Source organism: Salvia miltiorrhiza, chromosome 7 (genome assembly GCF_028751815.1).
Source record: "Salvia miltiorrhiza cultivar Shanhuang (shh) chromosome 7, IMPLAD_Smil_shh, whole genome shotgun sequence".
NCBI lineage: Eukaryota > Viridiplantae > Streptophyta > Magnoliopsida > Lamiales > Lamiaceae > Salvia > Salvia miltiorrhiza.
In genome coordinates, this window is record NC_080393.1 from 51,541,818 (window position 1) to 51,559,235 (window position 17,418).

At 41.3% G+C, this 17,418-nt stretch overlaps 1 long non-coding RNA gene across 1 annotated transcript; it reads right to left on the bottom strand.

Moving 5' to 3' along the window:
* Positions 1-10,063: 10,063 nt before the first annotated feature.
* On the bottom strand, positions 10,064-11,355 carry LOC130994719 (uncharacterized). Its single transcript, XR_009091895.1, has 3 exons — positions 10,720-11,355; positions 10,522-10,631; positions 10,064-10,429 (listed from the first exon to the last, which is right to left on the bottom strand). It is a non-coding gene; the product is annotated as an uncharacterized LOC130994719 (long non-coding RNA).
* Positions 11,356-17,418: the final 6,063 nt, after the last annotated feature.

Below are 17,418 nucleotides of genomic sequence, written 5' to 3' on the forward strand. Positions count from 1 at the left end.
ATTAATAACAAAATATAAAGCATTTAGGCATTGACAATATCATTCAAATTCATAAGCATAAAGTCGTAACAATTCTATAATATGGTTTTAGTTTATATGTAAGAAAGCCCACCTGGTAGTGGAGACTCACGACTAAGCCTTAAACTCTTGCGTTCAACCTTGATTCGGAAAAGAAATAACGTAAGGTCTTAGTCCGAGGAAAATTCTCAAATAAATGAGGATGCGTAATGTAATTATGCATAGCTCATATTCCTTTTTATTAAACAATTAACCCAACTAGGTTCCATCCCATGAAGTCAAGTAATTAACTACATTGATTCGTTCTCATTAGGGTGTTCTAAACTGTCAGTAAAACATAATAATCTCCCTTCGTGTAAGCAAGGGAAAGGAAATAATAAAGATTTAAACACCCTATGTTCTCTTCTCTCTCTCTCTCGCGGTCTGCTCTGCTTCCTCGCTTTCTGCTCTGGAGGTCAGCTCTAGCCTCTAAGTCAACTCTGGCTGAGTTAGCTCTATGGCGAAGTGATTCCTCTGGCGAGGAACGATTCCTCTGGTGAAAGTGATTCCTCTGGCAAAGTGATTCCTCTGGCGAAGCGAATCCTCTGGCGAGGTGATTCCTCTGGCGAGGTGATTCATCTGGCGAAGCGATTCCTCTGGCGAGGTGATTCCTCTGGCGAGGTGATTCCTCTGGCGAAGCGATTCCTTTGGCGAAGAACGACTTCTCTGGCGAAGCAATTCCTCTAGCGAGGCATTTTCTCCGCTCTGCTCTGGCCATTCCTCTGGCCATTCCTCTGCTCTGGCCATTCCTCTGGTCTGGCCATTTCTCTGGTCTGGGAAGAGCGACGGAGACTCCAGTTTCCAAAACCAGAATTCTCCGTCCTTATCTCGCCTCGATTCTCACTCGTACACAGACCTTAATCTCTACCTATGTGAGCATGCTGTGATTATTCACGTTCGTCTACGTTTAAAGCTAAAGTTCTCATCGTTCATCAAGGTTTCAAGTTGTAAGTTCCACAAAAACGTGACTTAACATGCTTTTTGTTCATTCGTTTACAACCCATGAAACATGATTTCTGCGAGTGTGATTCATGCCGATTGGAGTAGCAACAGAGGTCGAAGGTTACCTTGATATATCGCGTGCTTTGGTCGGGTAAAGAACGATGGTTTCTCTCTCGGTTTTTCGAGCGTCGAGGTGCAAACTGAAAATGAAAAGGGTGCTGTTCTTAGGCTGAAAACAGGTGGAAAGAAACATGGCAAGGGGAGGAAAATTAAGCCGAGTTTTTACCTTGTTCAAGTCGGCAGCAAGAATCTCGCTCTACCTCCCTTCGTGCAAGGCATCGAGAGAGATGAAACTTCTTGTTGTTGCTGCTGAAAATTCTAAGTGTTGAAAGGAGAAAGGGGTGGCTCAAGGATTGAAGAGTGAATTTATACTAGGAGCTCGGTTGGTGTGCACTTGAGTGCCGAATGGAGGGCATTGGTTGTAGTACTGCATGGCGTGGGATGGGATGCAGCAGTCGAGGTGATAGGAGGCCTTTCGGCTGCCCAACCAATGGGAAGAGCTGTTGCTGCAGCTTGATGGGAGACCTTTCGGCTGCCCAGCCATAGGGAAGAGCTGTTGCTGCAGCACCTTTTTCACCTTTTTCACCTTTTCTTTTCTCCCTTTTTCCTTCTTTTCCTTAATTATGGCGTTGGCAGGTGGCAGGATAGGGTGGCGTGGGTGGTGGTGTGATCTAAAAGAAAAAGATCTAAGTAAAACCCTTCAGTGTTGGTTTCTCTGTATTAGAAATACTGGTTTCGTGTTTGCTAAAATCGATAAATGCTAAATTAAATCCGTAGATTTAATTCGTTCGTCATTCTAATACTTAAATTAAATCCATAGATTTACTTAGCTTCAAAGTCGGAAGTAATTCACGACTTAAGCAACAACATGAAATAATCTCCATCTTGATTAATAAATAACACAACTTCGCTAAGTTGGTTATAACTGAGTAATAATAATTCCTCGACTCAAAGATTCTCGTCGCGGTCTTAAACACGCGAAGATAAATAGAAATGCATACTGCTAGTGTAGTGACTTTGTCTCCAAAATACGTAATTCAGAAACATAGCTGAAAACATAAGGTGCTTCATTTACTGGCAGATAGATATATAAACACGCAATACTGGAATTAAATACTGATAAAAGAGCGGGTTGTTACACATGTGCTGAATACCGAACTTGGCTATCAGTTCCTTGGCATACTTGGACTGACTGATCAGTATTCCTTCGCTGGTCTTCTTGACTTGCAATCCAAGAAAGAAATTCATTTATCCCATCATGGACATCTGAAACTTGTTGGTTATGATGTCAGCAAACTTCTTGCACATGCGTTCGGATTTGGATCCGAAAATTATGTCATCGACATAAATCTAAACAAGCAAGAGATCTTCTCCTACTTTAAGAGTGAACAACGTTCTTTCCACAGATCCTTTCTTGAAATCTTGTTCAACAAGATACTCCGAGAGAGTATCATACCATGCTCTTGGAGCTTGCTCCAAGTCATAGAGCGCTTTCTTCAGTTTGTACACCTTTTATGGTCCTGCAACCTCAAAGCCTGGAGGTTGTTCCACGTAGACTTCATCGGTGAGCACTCCATTGAGAAATGCACACTTCACATCTATTTGGTGTACCTTGAATCCTTTGTGAGCTGCGAAGGCTAAGAAGAGTCTGACTGCTTCCAATCTGGCAACTAGGGCAAAAGTCTCATCGTAGTCGATTCCTTCTTCTTGACTGTAACCTTTTGCTTCTAGCCTTGCTTTATTTTTCACAACGTTTCCTTCTTTGTCTTTCTTATTTTTGAAAATCCATTTCAAACCAATCACCTTTGCATCGTCTGGTTGATCCACAAGCTCCCAAACTGAATTCCGGTTGAATTAATTGAGTTCTTCTTGCATTGCGATGATCCATTGAGTGGACTTCAGAGCTTCTTCGACATCTTTGGGCTTTGTAGATGATAAAAAACAGCTGAAATTCTTATCTTCGTTGATGCAGTTCTGATTGATATCAAAGATGAGGTTGCACATTGATCTTCGAGTCCTGACACCGTCTGATGGTTCTCCAATGATGTTCTCCTTTGAATGGAGTTCAAACCATCTTCGATACTTCTTGATCTCTTCTGGTGATGGTGGGGCTTCTTCAGTCAGAATGGTTCTGAAGTGTTGAGCACCTTCTGGAGCAGGGGAGAGTTGAGCTGGAGCTGCTTCGGCATGTTCAACTCGTTCTTCAGCAACTGGAGTTCCCCCTTGACTGATGCCATCTGCATTGGCTCCAGTCTGAACTTCAGACCTTTGGCTGATCTTTTGATACTGAAGCTTCTCAGTATCTTCATCTTTTCTTGGTCCCCACACCAAGACAGTAGAAGGCTTGGTGTTGTCGATTTCAGCCTTGGAAACTTCAGTGTTCTCAACACATCATTCAGATTCCTGTTCCCTAAAATCATCTGTAGACTCATCAAAGACAACATGTGGTGTTTCTTCAACACAAAGAGTTTGAGAATTAAACACTCGATAGGCTTTGCTGGATCGTTCTATTCCAGAGTATCCAAGAAAGATTCTTGGATCAGCCTTGCTATCAAATGTGTTTAACCTCTTCTTATCATTGTTGTGGATGAAACACCTAGAACCAAAAGTATGAAAATATGCAATTGAAGGCTTCCTATTCTTTCATAGCTCGTATGGAGTTTTTCCATGTCATTGAGTGAGGAATGAGCGATTCTGCGTGTAGCAAGCGTTGTTGACTGCTTCGGCCCAAAACTTCAAAGAAAGTTTTGATTTGGCTAGCATCGTCCTTGCTGCTTCCTTCGAAGACTTGTTTCTTCTTTCTGCAACTCCGTTCTGTTGAGGAGTTCTTGCTGCAGAAGTTTGATGACTGATTCTTTGTTCCTCACAATACTCACGAATGACAGTATTGAGGAATTAGTCCCACGATCTGATCTGATGCTGATGATGTTGACTTCCTTTTCGACGCTCAGTCTTCTCAGCAGCTTTGGCAATTCCTCCAGTGTCTCTTTCTTGGTGTAGAGAAAGATAACCCAAGTATATCGTGAATAATCATCTACAACAACTAAGGTGTAGTTCCTACCGTTGTAGCTTCTTGGAGAGATTGGGCCAAATAGATCCATGTGAAGTAGTTGAAGAATTCTTTTAGAGGAGTGTCCTGACTTTGACTTGAATGACGTCCTTGTCTGCTTTCCTCTTTGACATGCTTCACATTCTTGCTTCTTCTCGAACACAATAGAAGGAAGACCTTCTACCAGTTGATGTTTAGCAAGCTTGTTGATCGTCTTGAAATTGAGATGGTTGAGTCTCCTGTGCCACAGCCAGTTGAGCTCCAAGCTGCTTTTGCTGATGAGGCACGTTTCTGGTGGGCTGTCTTCCCATGAGACGACGTAGAGACTTCCTTGTCTGAATCCTTTCAGAACCACCTTCTTTTGATTGTTTCTAACAGAGAATTCATCCTTTCTTATCTTCACAGTGAATTCCTCCCACTACAAAAAAATCGAGCATTACCGGCGGCAAAATGCCCGTCGGTAATTATCGGCGGCCCGAACGACGCCGAAAGAAGGCGGGTCGGTTTTTTTCTTTAACGACGGTATTACCGGCGGCATTATCACCGCCGGTAATTAGAGGCGGCTCGCCGCCGGTAATTTCAAATTAATTTAATTTAACTTTAATTTTAAAAAAATTGTTGATTATCGGCGGCAAATGCCGCCGGTAATTCTTTAAATAAAAAACGACTTCAGATCCCCTTTTCTTTCACAGCATTCACACGCAGCCCTCAAACCCTTCTCCCTGCCCCCTGCCGCGCCTCTTCGCCGACCCAGCTGCCGCCGCCGACTGCCAGCCGCCGCCGTCAGTCCACCGCCGCCGGCCAGCCACCCCTGCAGGTATTATTTCTCTCTCTTTCTCTTTATCTCTCACTTTCACATTTAATTAATTTATTTCTTTAACATTTAATTAGTTGAACGACGCCGCGCCGTTGCCGACACCGCTCCGCCGCCGACCACTACCGTACGCTTTCGTTCTCGTTAATTATTTGATTTATTTATTAATTATTTTGTTAGATTAAAATTAAAATTAATTAGATTAATTTTAATTAATTTATAATATTTGAAGTATGATTAATTAATTTAAAATTTGTTTTTAATATTATTTTGTTAGAATCTAATTAATGTTAATTTGATTAATTTTAATTAATTTATAATATGTGAAGTGTGATTAATTTTAATTAGTTAAATTATATTGAAATTTGTTTTTACAATCTAATTAATAATTAGTTGGAGTTTGATTAATTTTAAATTAAAGTTGTTTGATTAATTATAAAGCATGATTAATTTTAAGTATGAATTTGTTAGAGATTTATTTATGTTAAATAATTTTGTTAAATGAAGTATGATTAATTGAATTTTAAGTATGCTAGTATGTGTTTATCATGAAATGATATGATATTATATATTGTGGGATAAATTTAATCAATTTCTTAAGGATCTTCTCCCTTGGGGATAGAAATTGATTATTTCTTAAGGATCTTCTCCCAATAAATGATTGTTTTAAATTTCAAACTTTATTTTTTATTGCTTTATATGTATTGTATTATTGCTTCGACATTGGGGGGCCGGGTAGACCTAGTATAGGCTTAGTAAATTAGGACCACTATGGTCACTATAGCTGCTGGTAGAGTCGAGCACTTGGTAGTTAGGATAGTGGGGTTATGTTGTCGAAATTTCGTTTGATTCAAGTAATTTATGATATTTTATTTATTTTTTTCAATTAGAATTTGCAAGAATGAGTGATAATCGCATGTGGATGTATGCGAGATACAATGATCGTTCTGCATTTGAAACGGGGCTGGAGAGTTTCCTTGATTATGCGATAAATCAAACGGCGTATACAGATGGAGTAGGTAACATTAGGTGCCCGTGTAAGAAGTGTAACAATGAAGCCTTTTTATCTGTACCTACAGTCAGAAAACATGTTACTAGGCGTGGATTTGTCCACAATTACACAACTTGGGTTTATCACGGGGAAGCACCGATGTGTATGGCGACAGAACATGCTGGACCTAGTAATTACCAAGTAATGGATGAGGATGATGGGTCATACAATAACTATGAAAGGATGGTGCATGATCATGCTGGACCTAGTAATTATCAAGATGTGTCAAATCTGGAGGAGCCGCCCAATCCTGATGCTCAACAGATTTACGACATGTTGAACGCGGCCGATAATCCATTGTACCCAGGTTGTGACACTTACTCACAGTTATCCTGGATGACTCAATTCATGAGCATAAAGACTGAAAGTCACATGTCAGAGAGAACTTACAATCAGTTGTCTTCGATGTTTCGAAATGCTTTACCGAATGATAACAACTATCCAGAAGACTTCTATAGTACGAAAAGAAATCTGCGCGGTTTGGGTTTGCCCATGGAAAAGATCGATTGTTGCGTTAATAATTGTATGTTGTATTGGGGGGAAACTAGTGAGCTACATAGTTGTATGTTCTGTGACCAATCACGATATAAGGAGAATTTGCGTGCATCTGGAAGTCGTCGAAAGAAACACGTGCCCGCCAAACAGATGTACTACTTTCCTTTGACGCCCCGACTGCAGAGGTTGTTTGCATCTGTAGCAACAGCCGAGAATATGCGTTGGCATGCGACTTCAACAGACGATGGGGTTATGCGCCACCCGACAGACTCTCCGGCTTGGAAGCATTTGAATTCAGTTTATCCTGAATTTGCTCAAGAGACCAAAAATGTGAGATTAGGTCTATCTACAGATGGTTTTGCCCCCTTTGCACAATCAGGACGTCAATATTCTTCTTGGCCGGTCATTGTCACACCATATAACTTGCCTCCATGGTTGTGCATGAAAGAACAATTCATGTTCCTCACAGTTCTCGTACCTGGCCCATCCAATCCAAAGATGAAGTTGGACGTATTCTTGCAGCCACTGATACAAGAGTTGAAATATTTGTGGGACGTAGGTGCGAACACTTACGACGTATCTGTGAAGCAAAATTTTCACATGCGGGCAGCTCTTATTTGGACTATCAGTGATTTTCCAGCGTACGCTATGTTGTCTGGGTGGGGTACAGCTGGGAGATTGGCATGTCCACATTGTATGGAGAATACAGAAGCTTTCACTCTAACGAAGAGTGGAAAACAATCATGGTTTGACTGTCATCGGAAGTTCTTACCTCGTAACCATGTGTTTAGAAGAAATAAAACATCATTCTTGAAGAATAAGACTTGCAATGTGTATGCACCAGAACAGAGATCGGGGACAGAAATCTTGAATCAAATAGAGCAGTTGGGCTTCGTGAAGGTTACAGAAGACTTTGATGGGAGAAACGCTCAACTTGCAAAACATCAAAATATAGGGTGGAAGAAGAAAAGCATATTTTGGGATCTTCCCTATTGGAAGGATCTTTTGATTCGACATAATTTGGATGTCATGCACATTGAAAAAAATGTGTTTGATAATGTGTTCAATACTGTCCTCAATGTGAAGGGGAAGACGAAAGATACAAAAAAGTCAAGAGAAGAATTGAACGTCTTTTATCGCCGGCCTGAATTGAAGAAACTGGATGGAGCCCGACAGTATCCAAAAGCATGTTACACGCTTGAAAGGGATGAGAAGAAGATTTTACTACAATGGATACAGAGTCTTAAGTTTCCTGATGGGTACGTGTCAAATATTAGCAGATGCGTTGATTTGAACAACCTGAAGATGCACAACATGAAAAGTCACGACTGTCACGTGTTCATGCAAATACTGCTACATGTTGCCTTTAAAGAACTTCTTCCTAAGAACGTTTGGGAGATAATTACAGAGTTAAGTTTCTTCTTCAGAGAATTAACATCTCGCAACATCTCAATAGATGATATGGGAACCCTGAGTGAGAAGATAGTTGTTACTCTATGCAAACTTGAGCGTATCTTCCCACCGAGTTTTTTTGACTCAATGGAGCACCTACTGTTCATTTGGCAGATGAAGCTCGACTTGCCGGTCCAGTGCAGTATCGATGGATGTATCCTTTTGAACGATATTTGAGGACATTGAAAAATCATATAAAAAACAAAGCCAAGGTTGAGGCATCCATCAACAATGCATATATACTAGAAGAAATGTCAACTTTCTCTTCGTATTATTTTGAGGATCATGTGACTACAAAGTGGAGAAATTTGCCTCGCAATATTGAAGAACCTACTGCCGAGAATGATGATCCCAATGTACTCGCAATATTCAAATCAGTTGGACGTCCGATTGGTCGAACGACAAGGAGATACATGGAGCCAAAAGAATACTTTGCTGCACACATGTATATTTTGAGGAACTGTGCGGAAGTTGCAGACACATATATCAAGTAAGTATTCTCGTTCAATTTATGTATATTTTCAGCATCGTACATAGGTAATAACATATAACTTTTTTTGTGTATCCAAGGATCTTCGAGGGGGAAATGCGATATGCAAATCCTTCAATCACCGAAGTGGAGTTAGAGGTTGCATATGATAACAATTTTTTCGTGTGGTTTAGCCATTATGTAAGATGCGACTTCCTTATGTCTAATATACATTTACGTGACTAAAATTGGCTTGCAAACTAAAATCAATGCGTGTAACAGGTGAGTCGTCCTTATAACGATGATTTGAACCCGTATGTTAAGTCGCTTGCAGCCGGGCCCTTACATGAGATTGAAACGTACTCCGGCTATTTTGTGAATGGCTATAGATTTCACATTACCGATCGTGATAGGGACAGTGCGACTGTGAACAGTGGAGTTTGCATTAAAGGCTCGGTCTATGACAGAGATGTGCTAGACTTTTATGGGCGTCTGCATGAGGTTTGCGTGCTGGAGTATCCAGGGTATCCAATTAAGAAGACAATCTTGTTCAAATGTGAATGGTTTGACTTGTCGGCTCAGGGAACTTCTATTGATACGGACTTCAAGTTGGTTTCAGTAAACCATACAAGAAGATACAAGAAGTATGATCCCTTTGTTTTAGCGAGTCAGGCAGTTCAAGTGTTTTACTGCCCCTATCCCAGTATGAACCAATCAAAGAAAAACTGGTGGTCAGCATGCAAGGTCAACGCAAGATCAAAGGTTCAGGTCTCTACTGACACATCTAATTCAACATTAGATCAACCATTCCAAGAAGAGGTTGTTACCATTATGTCTACCCACACAACTATAGACATTGACCAGCCACTTCTTCTTCATCCCCTCGGTGGAATCGTCGACATTGACGATGACGATAAACCAGAATCAGATGATCAACCGTTGACATCTGATGACGACGATAGTGATGATGACAGTAGTGTTGGTTAGGGAACATATTGATAATGTATTTGTTTGCACCCAGTATTTGATAATGTATTTGTTTGCACCCAGTATTTGATAATGTATTTGTTTGCACCCAGTATTTGATAATGTATTTGTTTGCTTGGTTGATGGATAGTGGGGGTTATGCTGTCGAAATTTCGTTAGATTCAAGTAATTCATGATATTTTGTGTGTGTCAATGCTTATATAAATCATTTTGAAACAGGTAACATGTCTCGCCGTAGAAGTATATTTTCGTTTGGTGGATCTGGTCGGTCTGATCGAGATGAGCAGCCGACTGATGACACATCTGATGGGTCCGGTACATGGATTTCTGCGACTCCTGAGACCCCCCAGGCGTCTAGTAGTTCACAGGCTAGAAGGCCCATCGCCCCTCCAGCTGCCACCATCAGGGCCAACGCGCCTAGGGAAGCACATGGGAGGATTGTCTTTCAGAGGATGCCCGATGGGTAAGTATTTTAATTTAAATCATTATTTTTCGTATAGCAAACAAATCCTTAAATTAGTTTTACACAGTGCTTTGATGGAGCCAGTGGGCCTGGCCAAAGCCCGCACTAAAACATTTAAGAGGGTGGATAACCCAGGCGGGTACACTTGGAGGTTGACTCCCCCGGATGTGAAGGAGTTGTACTATGCCGAATTACAGGTATGATTGAATTTATGGTGCATATAAATTTATCATTATCTATTGTAAAATGTTATATATTAAATTAACTATTTCTTTCAACAGAAAGAGTTTTCTTGGTCGCCTGCGGACGAGCTTGAGGTCAGGGCCATGTGGGAACAGAAAGCCAGCAAGAGGTACAGTGACATGATGAGCGACTACAAGAGGAAGCTCAGGGCTCATACCGATGCAGGTCGGGAGATGGATAGACCCGTCTGGATGTCTGCCGAATTCTGGATAGGACTCAAGGCATACTGGAGTCAGGAGACTGTTAAGGCCGTTTCCGAGCGAGCACGTGCGAACCGGATGTCTGAGCCCGATGGACCCAGTACAGGGATCAGCAGGCACGTGGGAGGGTCTCGGTCCACTCGTGTCCTGCAGCAGAGTCTGGTTAGTAATTATCAAATAAATTCATAAGTATATATATATATATATATATATATATATATAATATCGCAAATAATAACTTGTTTATCTTATATGCATGCATGGACAGAGCTTGGACACTGGACTCCCCCTGACTGCACAGAACTATAGCACCTTCCTCCGTCTCCACATGCGCGAGGATGGATCTTTTCTGTCACAGAGGGATGCGGACATTGATGTAAGCGCTTAAGTTTAATCAAATATTAGTAATTCATAGTGAAATGTATTTATTTTAATACAATTTTCAATTGTTATGTCTGAATTAGGCGGAGATTCGTCGCATTGCTGTTGAGACTGGGCGAGAGGACCGGCTGCCTGAGATCTACTTGGAGGTCGTACGGCCCGACAGGTCCCGGCTCTACGGCACTGGAAGTGCCAGTAGGAGCCAGGTTAGTAGGGGGTCTTCTCAAAGCACAGGCACTTCCATGATGTCTCAGCAGATGTATGAGACACGGATCTCCACGCTGGAAGAGCGCCTTCTGGCCGAACAAGCAGAACGTGAGGCCCTCCAGCAGCGTATGGCTGAAATCGAGGCGTTCATGAGGCGGTCGGGTCAGCTACCTTGAGCAGCACTTTATATTTTGGAACTATTAATTTAATGTTTTGGACTATTTAATTAATTCATGTTTTGGAACTATTTGTTTGAACAATGTTTAGGAACAAAATTACACTTGCACTTTCTTTTTACATTTATATATGTTATGTTGAGCAACTAGTAATTTCATGTTTTCAAACAACATTACAATTAATTCGTAACAAAGTAATAAATTCAAAATAACGACGAATGGAAATAAATTCAAATTACTTATCTTATAACAAATTATCTCCTTGTTTTTTATAAAAATAAGGACGTATGGAAATAAATTCAAAATACAATTATCATCATAAAATACTAATGGTGTATATAAACTATATTGATTAAAAAAAATTAATTAATTAATAATAATAATAAATTAATAAATAAATACTTTTGCGACATAAAAATAAAGACAAAAATGAGTTCGATCCGTAATTAACAGCATCTCATCGATATCATCTTGATATATTATAAGGTTAAGAATATATATATGATTTTGTATATTGAATTAGACTTTAAATGAATTAATAGGTACTATATATATCAATAATACGAGTGTTCTGTACCGGTGACCATTCGAAAGGACTTCAAAGTTAAGCGTGCTTGACTTAGAGCACAACTAAGATGGGTGACCGACTGGGAAGTTCGTCTAAATAATAAATAATAAATAAATAATAATAATAATTAATTAATTAATTGAATTACAAAAAAAAATTACCGGCGGCATTTTGCCGCCGGCAATTAGCAGCGGCATTTTACCGCCGATAAGTGCAACAATCACCGATGATATTCACCGCCGCCGTCCGGTGAGTATTACCGGTGGCATCATGCTGCCGGTAATTTGCCGGCATATCTCCGCCGTTCGCCGAGGACAACTAACGGCGGGACCTACCGCCGTTAATTACCGGCAGCGTGTTTTGCCGCCGGTAATAGTGTTAACGATGAGAAAATTACCGGCGGCGTCTCGCCGCCGGTAGTATAATTTTCGGCGGCCGTCCCACCATTACCGACGGTAAAACGCCGCCGGTAATCTCCGGTTTTTTTGTAGTGTCCAGTGTCTCTTTCTTGGTGTAGAGAAAGATAACCTAAGTATATCGTGAATAATCATCTACAACAACTAAGGTGTACTTCCTACCGTTGTAGCTTCTTGGAGAGATTGGGCCAAATAGATCCATGTGAAGTAGTTGAAGAATTCTTTCAAAGCAGTGTCCTGACTTTGACTTGAATGACGTCCTTGTCTGCTTTCCTCTTTGACATGCTTCACATTCTTGCTTCTTCTCGAACACAATAGAAGGAAGACCTTCTACCAGTTGATGTTTAGCAAGCTTGTTGATCGTCTTGAAATTGAGATGGTTGAGTCTCATGTGCCACAGCCAGTTGAGCTCCGAGCTGCTTTTGCTGATGAGGCACGCTTCTGGTGGGCTGTCTTCCCATGAGACGACGTAGAGACTTCCTTGTCTGAATCCTTTCAGAACCACCTTCTTTTGATTGTTTCTAACAGTGAATTCATCCTTTCTTATCTTCACTGTGAAACCGCTGTCACAAAATTGACTCACAGACAACAGATTATGTTTAAGACCAGAAACAAAGCTAACATTACTGATACTGGCGTTACACATGTTGAGCACACCATAGCCTTTTGTTTCTCCGATTGAGTTGTCTCCGAATGCAACTTTGGATCCAGCTTTCTCAACATACTGAGATAGATATTCTTTGTAGCCCGTCATGTGCTTTGAGCAGCCGCTATCCAGATACCATGTCCTGATTGAAGCTTTAACTTCTTCCTTCTTTTTATGTTTCCTGATTTTGACCTGCAAGGAAGAGTTACTTCAGGTACCCAATCAAGATTTGGGTCCTTCAATGTTAGCTCGAGTTCCCTTTGGAACCCATATCTGCTTCAGAACTGGTCTGGCTGATCTCTTGCGCTTTGCTGATCGTCTGACTGAAGTAGTTGGCGCTTCAGTTGACAAATGAGCATTCTTCTGTTGAGCTTTCCTTTTGAAGGCCTCACTCTTGTAGGAGTTCTGTCTGATGATTTGTTGAGGTCTTCTTTGCTCGAGGAAGTATCTTCCTTGAGATACTCGAGTCATTCCAGACTGATGGAGACTTGACTGATGTCGTAGGACATGAGTCATATGATGTCCAGTCGCTTGTCGTCGTGGATGTCGCTTAGCTCGTCTGGACTCATCATTGTTTTGTCTCCATGGATGTTGTTCTTTCTGAAATTGAATTGATTTCAGTTTCTGATTGATGTGGTTGTTCTTTCCCCTGGACTGGTGAGGAAGATTCTTCTTCATTCCTGATGTTCCTTCCCCGATCTATGACTGAAATCTGCTTTCCAGTCTTCTCAGTAGGATGATCTGGTTGGGGGCCTCCTTTGCTCGTCTGTAGCTCCGTAGAGGTGGAACATTTGATCTTGCCATCAGTTGGCGTTTGCGAACTTCATCCATATCATGATCTCTTGATTCTTCTGATGTGGTGATTTCAGAAGTATCGTCCTTTTCCTTTATCATAACATTCTTTCCTTTATCAGCTGCAACCTTTCCTCCAATGCTTTCAACAAGGCCTTTTGATGGAAAGTTGCTCATCATGGGAGACTTCATCATGCAGTCCTTGACTGTTTCTTCCAGTTTGTGATTGAGCCTCTTGATTTCATGAGATGCTCTATCACATTCTGAGTTGGAGATTCTGAGATTTTCTTCCAGTCGACTGCTCTCCATGATTAGCTGATCAAGACAAGTTTCATCCGGAAAGTAGATGATTGTCTGATTCTTAGCTCGTTCATCATTGATCTCCTTTTCCATTTTTTGATTCTGCTTGAGGAGATCTTCAAACATTTTCCTCAACTGACAGTGATCAGTCATGAGCTGATCGAACTCGTTAGTTTCATCAGATGAGCTTTCTCCAGATTCTGAGTGGTCTCCTGAAAACATCAGGAAGTTATCAGTATAAGGAGTCTTTGAATGAGAGATTACCTCTGAGCCATTCATTCCATTGTCGTAGCTGTTGTCGGCCACACTTTCAGTTTCATTGGCCATCAGGGCTTGGCTCTCATCATCTGAGCTGGTAGAGTTGAAGTCGGATGATTCTGATGTGTCTTCAGAAGTTTCAGCATCGTCAGCAACCATTGCTTTCTTCTTCGTAAAGCTGCGATCCTTCTTGGCTTTCAGCTCTTTGCGCTCAGATTGAGTCAGTTCAGGGCATTCATTTCGAAAGTGCTCTTTCTTTCTGCATTCAAAGCATTCCATGTCTTTGATGTCGTAAGCGGCTGACTTTCTTTTTCCGCTTCGATTAGTGAAATGTCTGGAGTTGCTTTCTCTTTCCTTTCCTTTGTAGTGCTGTTTGTGGAACCTTCTGTACTTGCGGAATTTGGACTTCATCTTGTTGAATCTTTCAGTCAACAACGCATATTGACTGAAGAAGTCCTCGGGCTTGAGTTCCGCTGGTTCATTCGTTTGTTTCTTGCTTTCTCTCGCTGAAACCTTCAGTGCTGCTCCTCTTGAGGTTGATGGACCATCTTCATCTGATCCTCCAGCCTTCTTGATTCCAAGATTTCTCTGGAGGTCGAACTCATTTCCCAAGAGATCAGAGAAAAGCTTGTTTGTCGGGAGCTGACTGAGTCCAGGCTTATGCTAATGAGCGACTGAGTAGATTTGCCATTCTCCTCATGGAAGTGCTCGAAGAATCTTCAAGTTGATTTCTCGTTGAGTGTACTTATCTTTCGAGATGGATTGAACTTCATTCAGGATTTGATTGAATCTGAGTTCCATCTCTTCGATAGATTCATTCTTGAGCATGAGGTAGGAGTCGAACTTCTGGCAAGCTATGGATAGCTTATTCTCCTTGATTTCCTCGGAACCTACGCACATTCTTTCAAGAATGTCCCACATCTCCTTTGCAGTTCCGCACTTGATCATCTTGGTGACGTGCTTGTCAGGAACAGTGCCGGAGATGATGCTTTTGGCGAGGTTGTCTAGCTCATCTTGCTTCCTTTCCTCAGTGGTGAAGTCTGCCTTTTGCTTGATCTGGACCTCATCGTATGGATCCAAAGCTGGATCAACGAGAACCCTTTTAACGGTTTCAGTGATGGTGATTGGTCCTTTGGTGATGACTTCCCACATTCGGCAATGTTGGGCGGTGAGGAAGCTTTCATGCCGAAACTTCCATATGTCGTATTTTTTAATACTAAACATAGGTAGAGAGGATAATCTGCTGTAGTTAGTCTCCATCAAAAAAGAGAGAACAGATAACAACAGACAAAGCAAATAGCAAGCACTTTTTGAAAGAGAAGAGTTTTTCAAGACCTTTGAGAAAAAGGATCTAGTTCAATTAGAACCTAATCAGAAACAGAGTGTTCTTGCGAACAACCTGCTCTGATATCAATTGTTAGGTCCGGAGGGTCTCGAATAGGTGTATGGGGGGGGGGGAATACACCTATGGGCTATTTTTCTCCTCTAAAATAAAGGGATCTCAAGATAGAGATCAAAACAAAACTTTACACGCAAACTATGACACCTATTAACTGAAAAGAGTTTTGACCAAACAGGGTTGACGTCTGATACTGAAAACTCTTCAGTAAGGAGTTATCAGTTAAGTTACTGGAACTTAACTGATCCACGTAAGGGCTTCAGTCGAATTTGCTAAAACAGAGATGATAACACTCTTCCTGACTATCAGAGGATAGATCAGTCAGACAGATATCATACGCAGCGAAAATAACTTTGTTTCGTAATAGCCTCGGTTGAGCACGTTGTTAGTCTTAGGTTTCTCTTTGCAGTTATTCAGTATACAGTTTATCAATTGAAACAACACAAGTAAGAATGTAAAACTGAAAGCTGTAAATAATATAGAGACTTTTACGTGGTTCGGAAAATACTTCCTACATTCACGGTCGGTTGATCAGACCAACAATCCACTTCGCAAGTGCTTAACTGGTGCATTGCAAACCAAACTGTGTGCTTGCCGGGTGCACACAATCGTACCACTGAAGATTCCACTCTTCAGTACCCACACTTCACTCGTGTTGGATTTCTCACTCTTAGCACAACCCGTGCTAAGATCTCTCAGAGTCAGAGTACCTTCCTGAACTCCGAATCACTCAAACGCTCTACTCTTTCTTTCGAAAGGAGGTTTGAACACTTACCAACTATACTTCAAAGAACAAGTTCTTTGGAGCAAGTTTGACATTGGCTTCTGGGTAAACCGAGGTTTGCCTAAGGTCTAAGAGAATTTGTGTAATCAGTAGTGACTGATTTTTGGCTTTGGAATTCTCTTCTTCGATTCAAGCTTTGGGGAGGTTAAGCTTTTGGCTGAGAAACTATTTTGGCAGAGTTTCAGCTTATGTCGTTGAATCGGTGAAGATTGAAGTGATCCTCGAACGCTATTTATAGGAGAGGTCTTGAATAGATCCGTTGGCGGAGAACGTCCTCAAGATTTCTTTCGTTGGAGAGCATTTCGAATTTGGGCTGAGGCTTCAATCTTCAAGGTTCCTTGTTTGGTGGGAACGGCTATCTTGAAGAGCAGGAGATGTGATGTCTCTGATAAAGTAGCCACCAAATAGGAATGGCCTCTGCAGAGAGGGATGATCCTGAGATCTCTGCATTTAATGCGGCTGTACTTTTGTGAGTACGTGGCTTCTTTTGAACGTTGGAAGTTCAGTCCGAGGAAGAATGTTTAACTGATATTTGACTTTAGTATCAGTCCATTGAGTCCACGCGGCACGCATTAAGTAATCAGTTCCGAACTGATTCTTCAACTGATACTTCAGTTGGTAACTTCAGTCTTCAGTCTTCAATCCTTCGTCCTTCAGTCTTCAGTCTTCAGTCTTCAGAACCGCAAGCTAAACTAGAAACGAACTCTAACACTTGAGTTCAAATAGTTCTAGTCTATTACAATTAAGACCTATGGATTTTGGTATCATCAAAACAAGGATTCCATTCCACAAGGTTCCCAACAGACGTACCACCAAAAAAAGGGCTGGACCTGTGTAGACTCTCGACTCATCACCGCCCCAAGTGTCTCTATTGTCAACCAAACTTCTGAACATATATTCTCCCCAGTCCCATTTGTCCAAATAGTTCACATCCTGCAGCTAGGGATGTCAATCGGGCCAGCCCATCGGGTTTTCGGGCTAGCCCTATCGGGTTCCGGGTTAATCGGGTGCGGGCTAATCGGGTTGGAGGTTTTTTCGGGTTGTAAATCTTCAACCCTAACCCTAAACATTCGGGTTCCGGGCTAGCCCATCGGGTTGGAGGTTTTAAAGGTGTAAAAATAAAATTATCATTTGTATTTTATTATTCTTAATGATCTAATGTATAATGTATAAAATATAAATTATATAACAAAGCATGAAATACAAAAA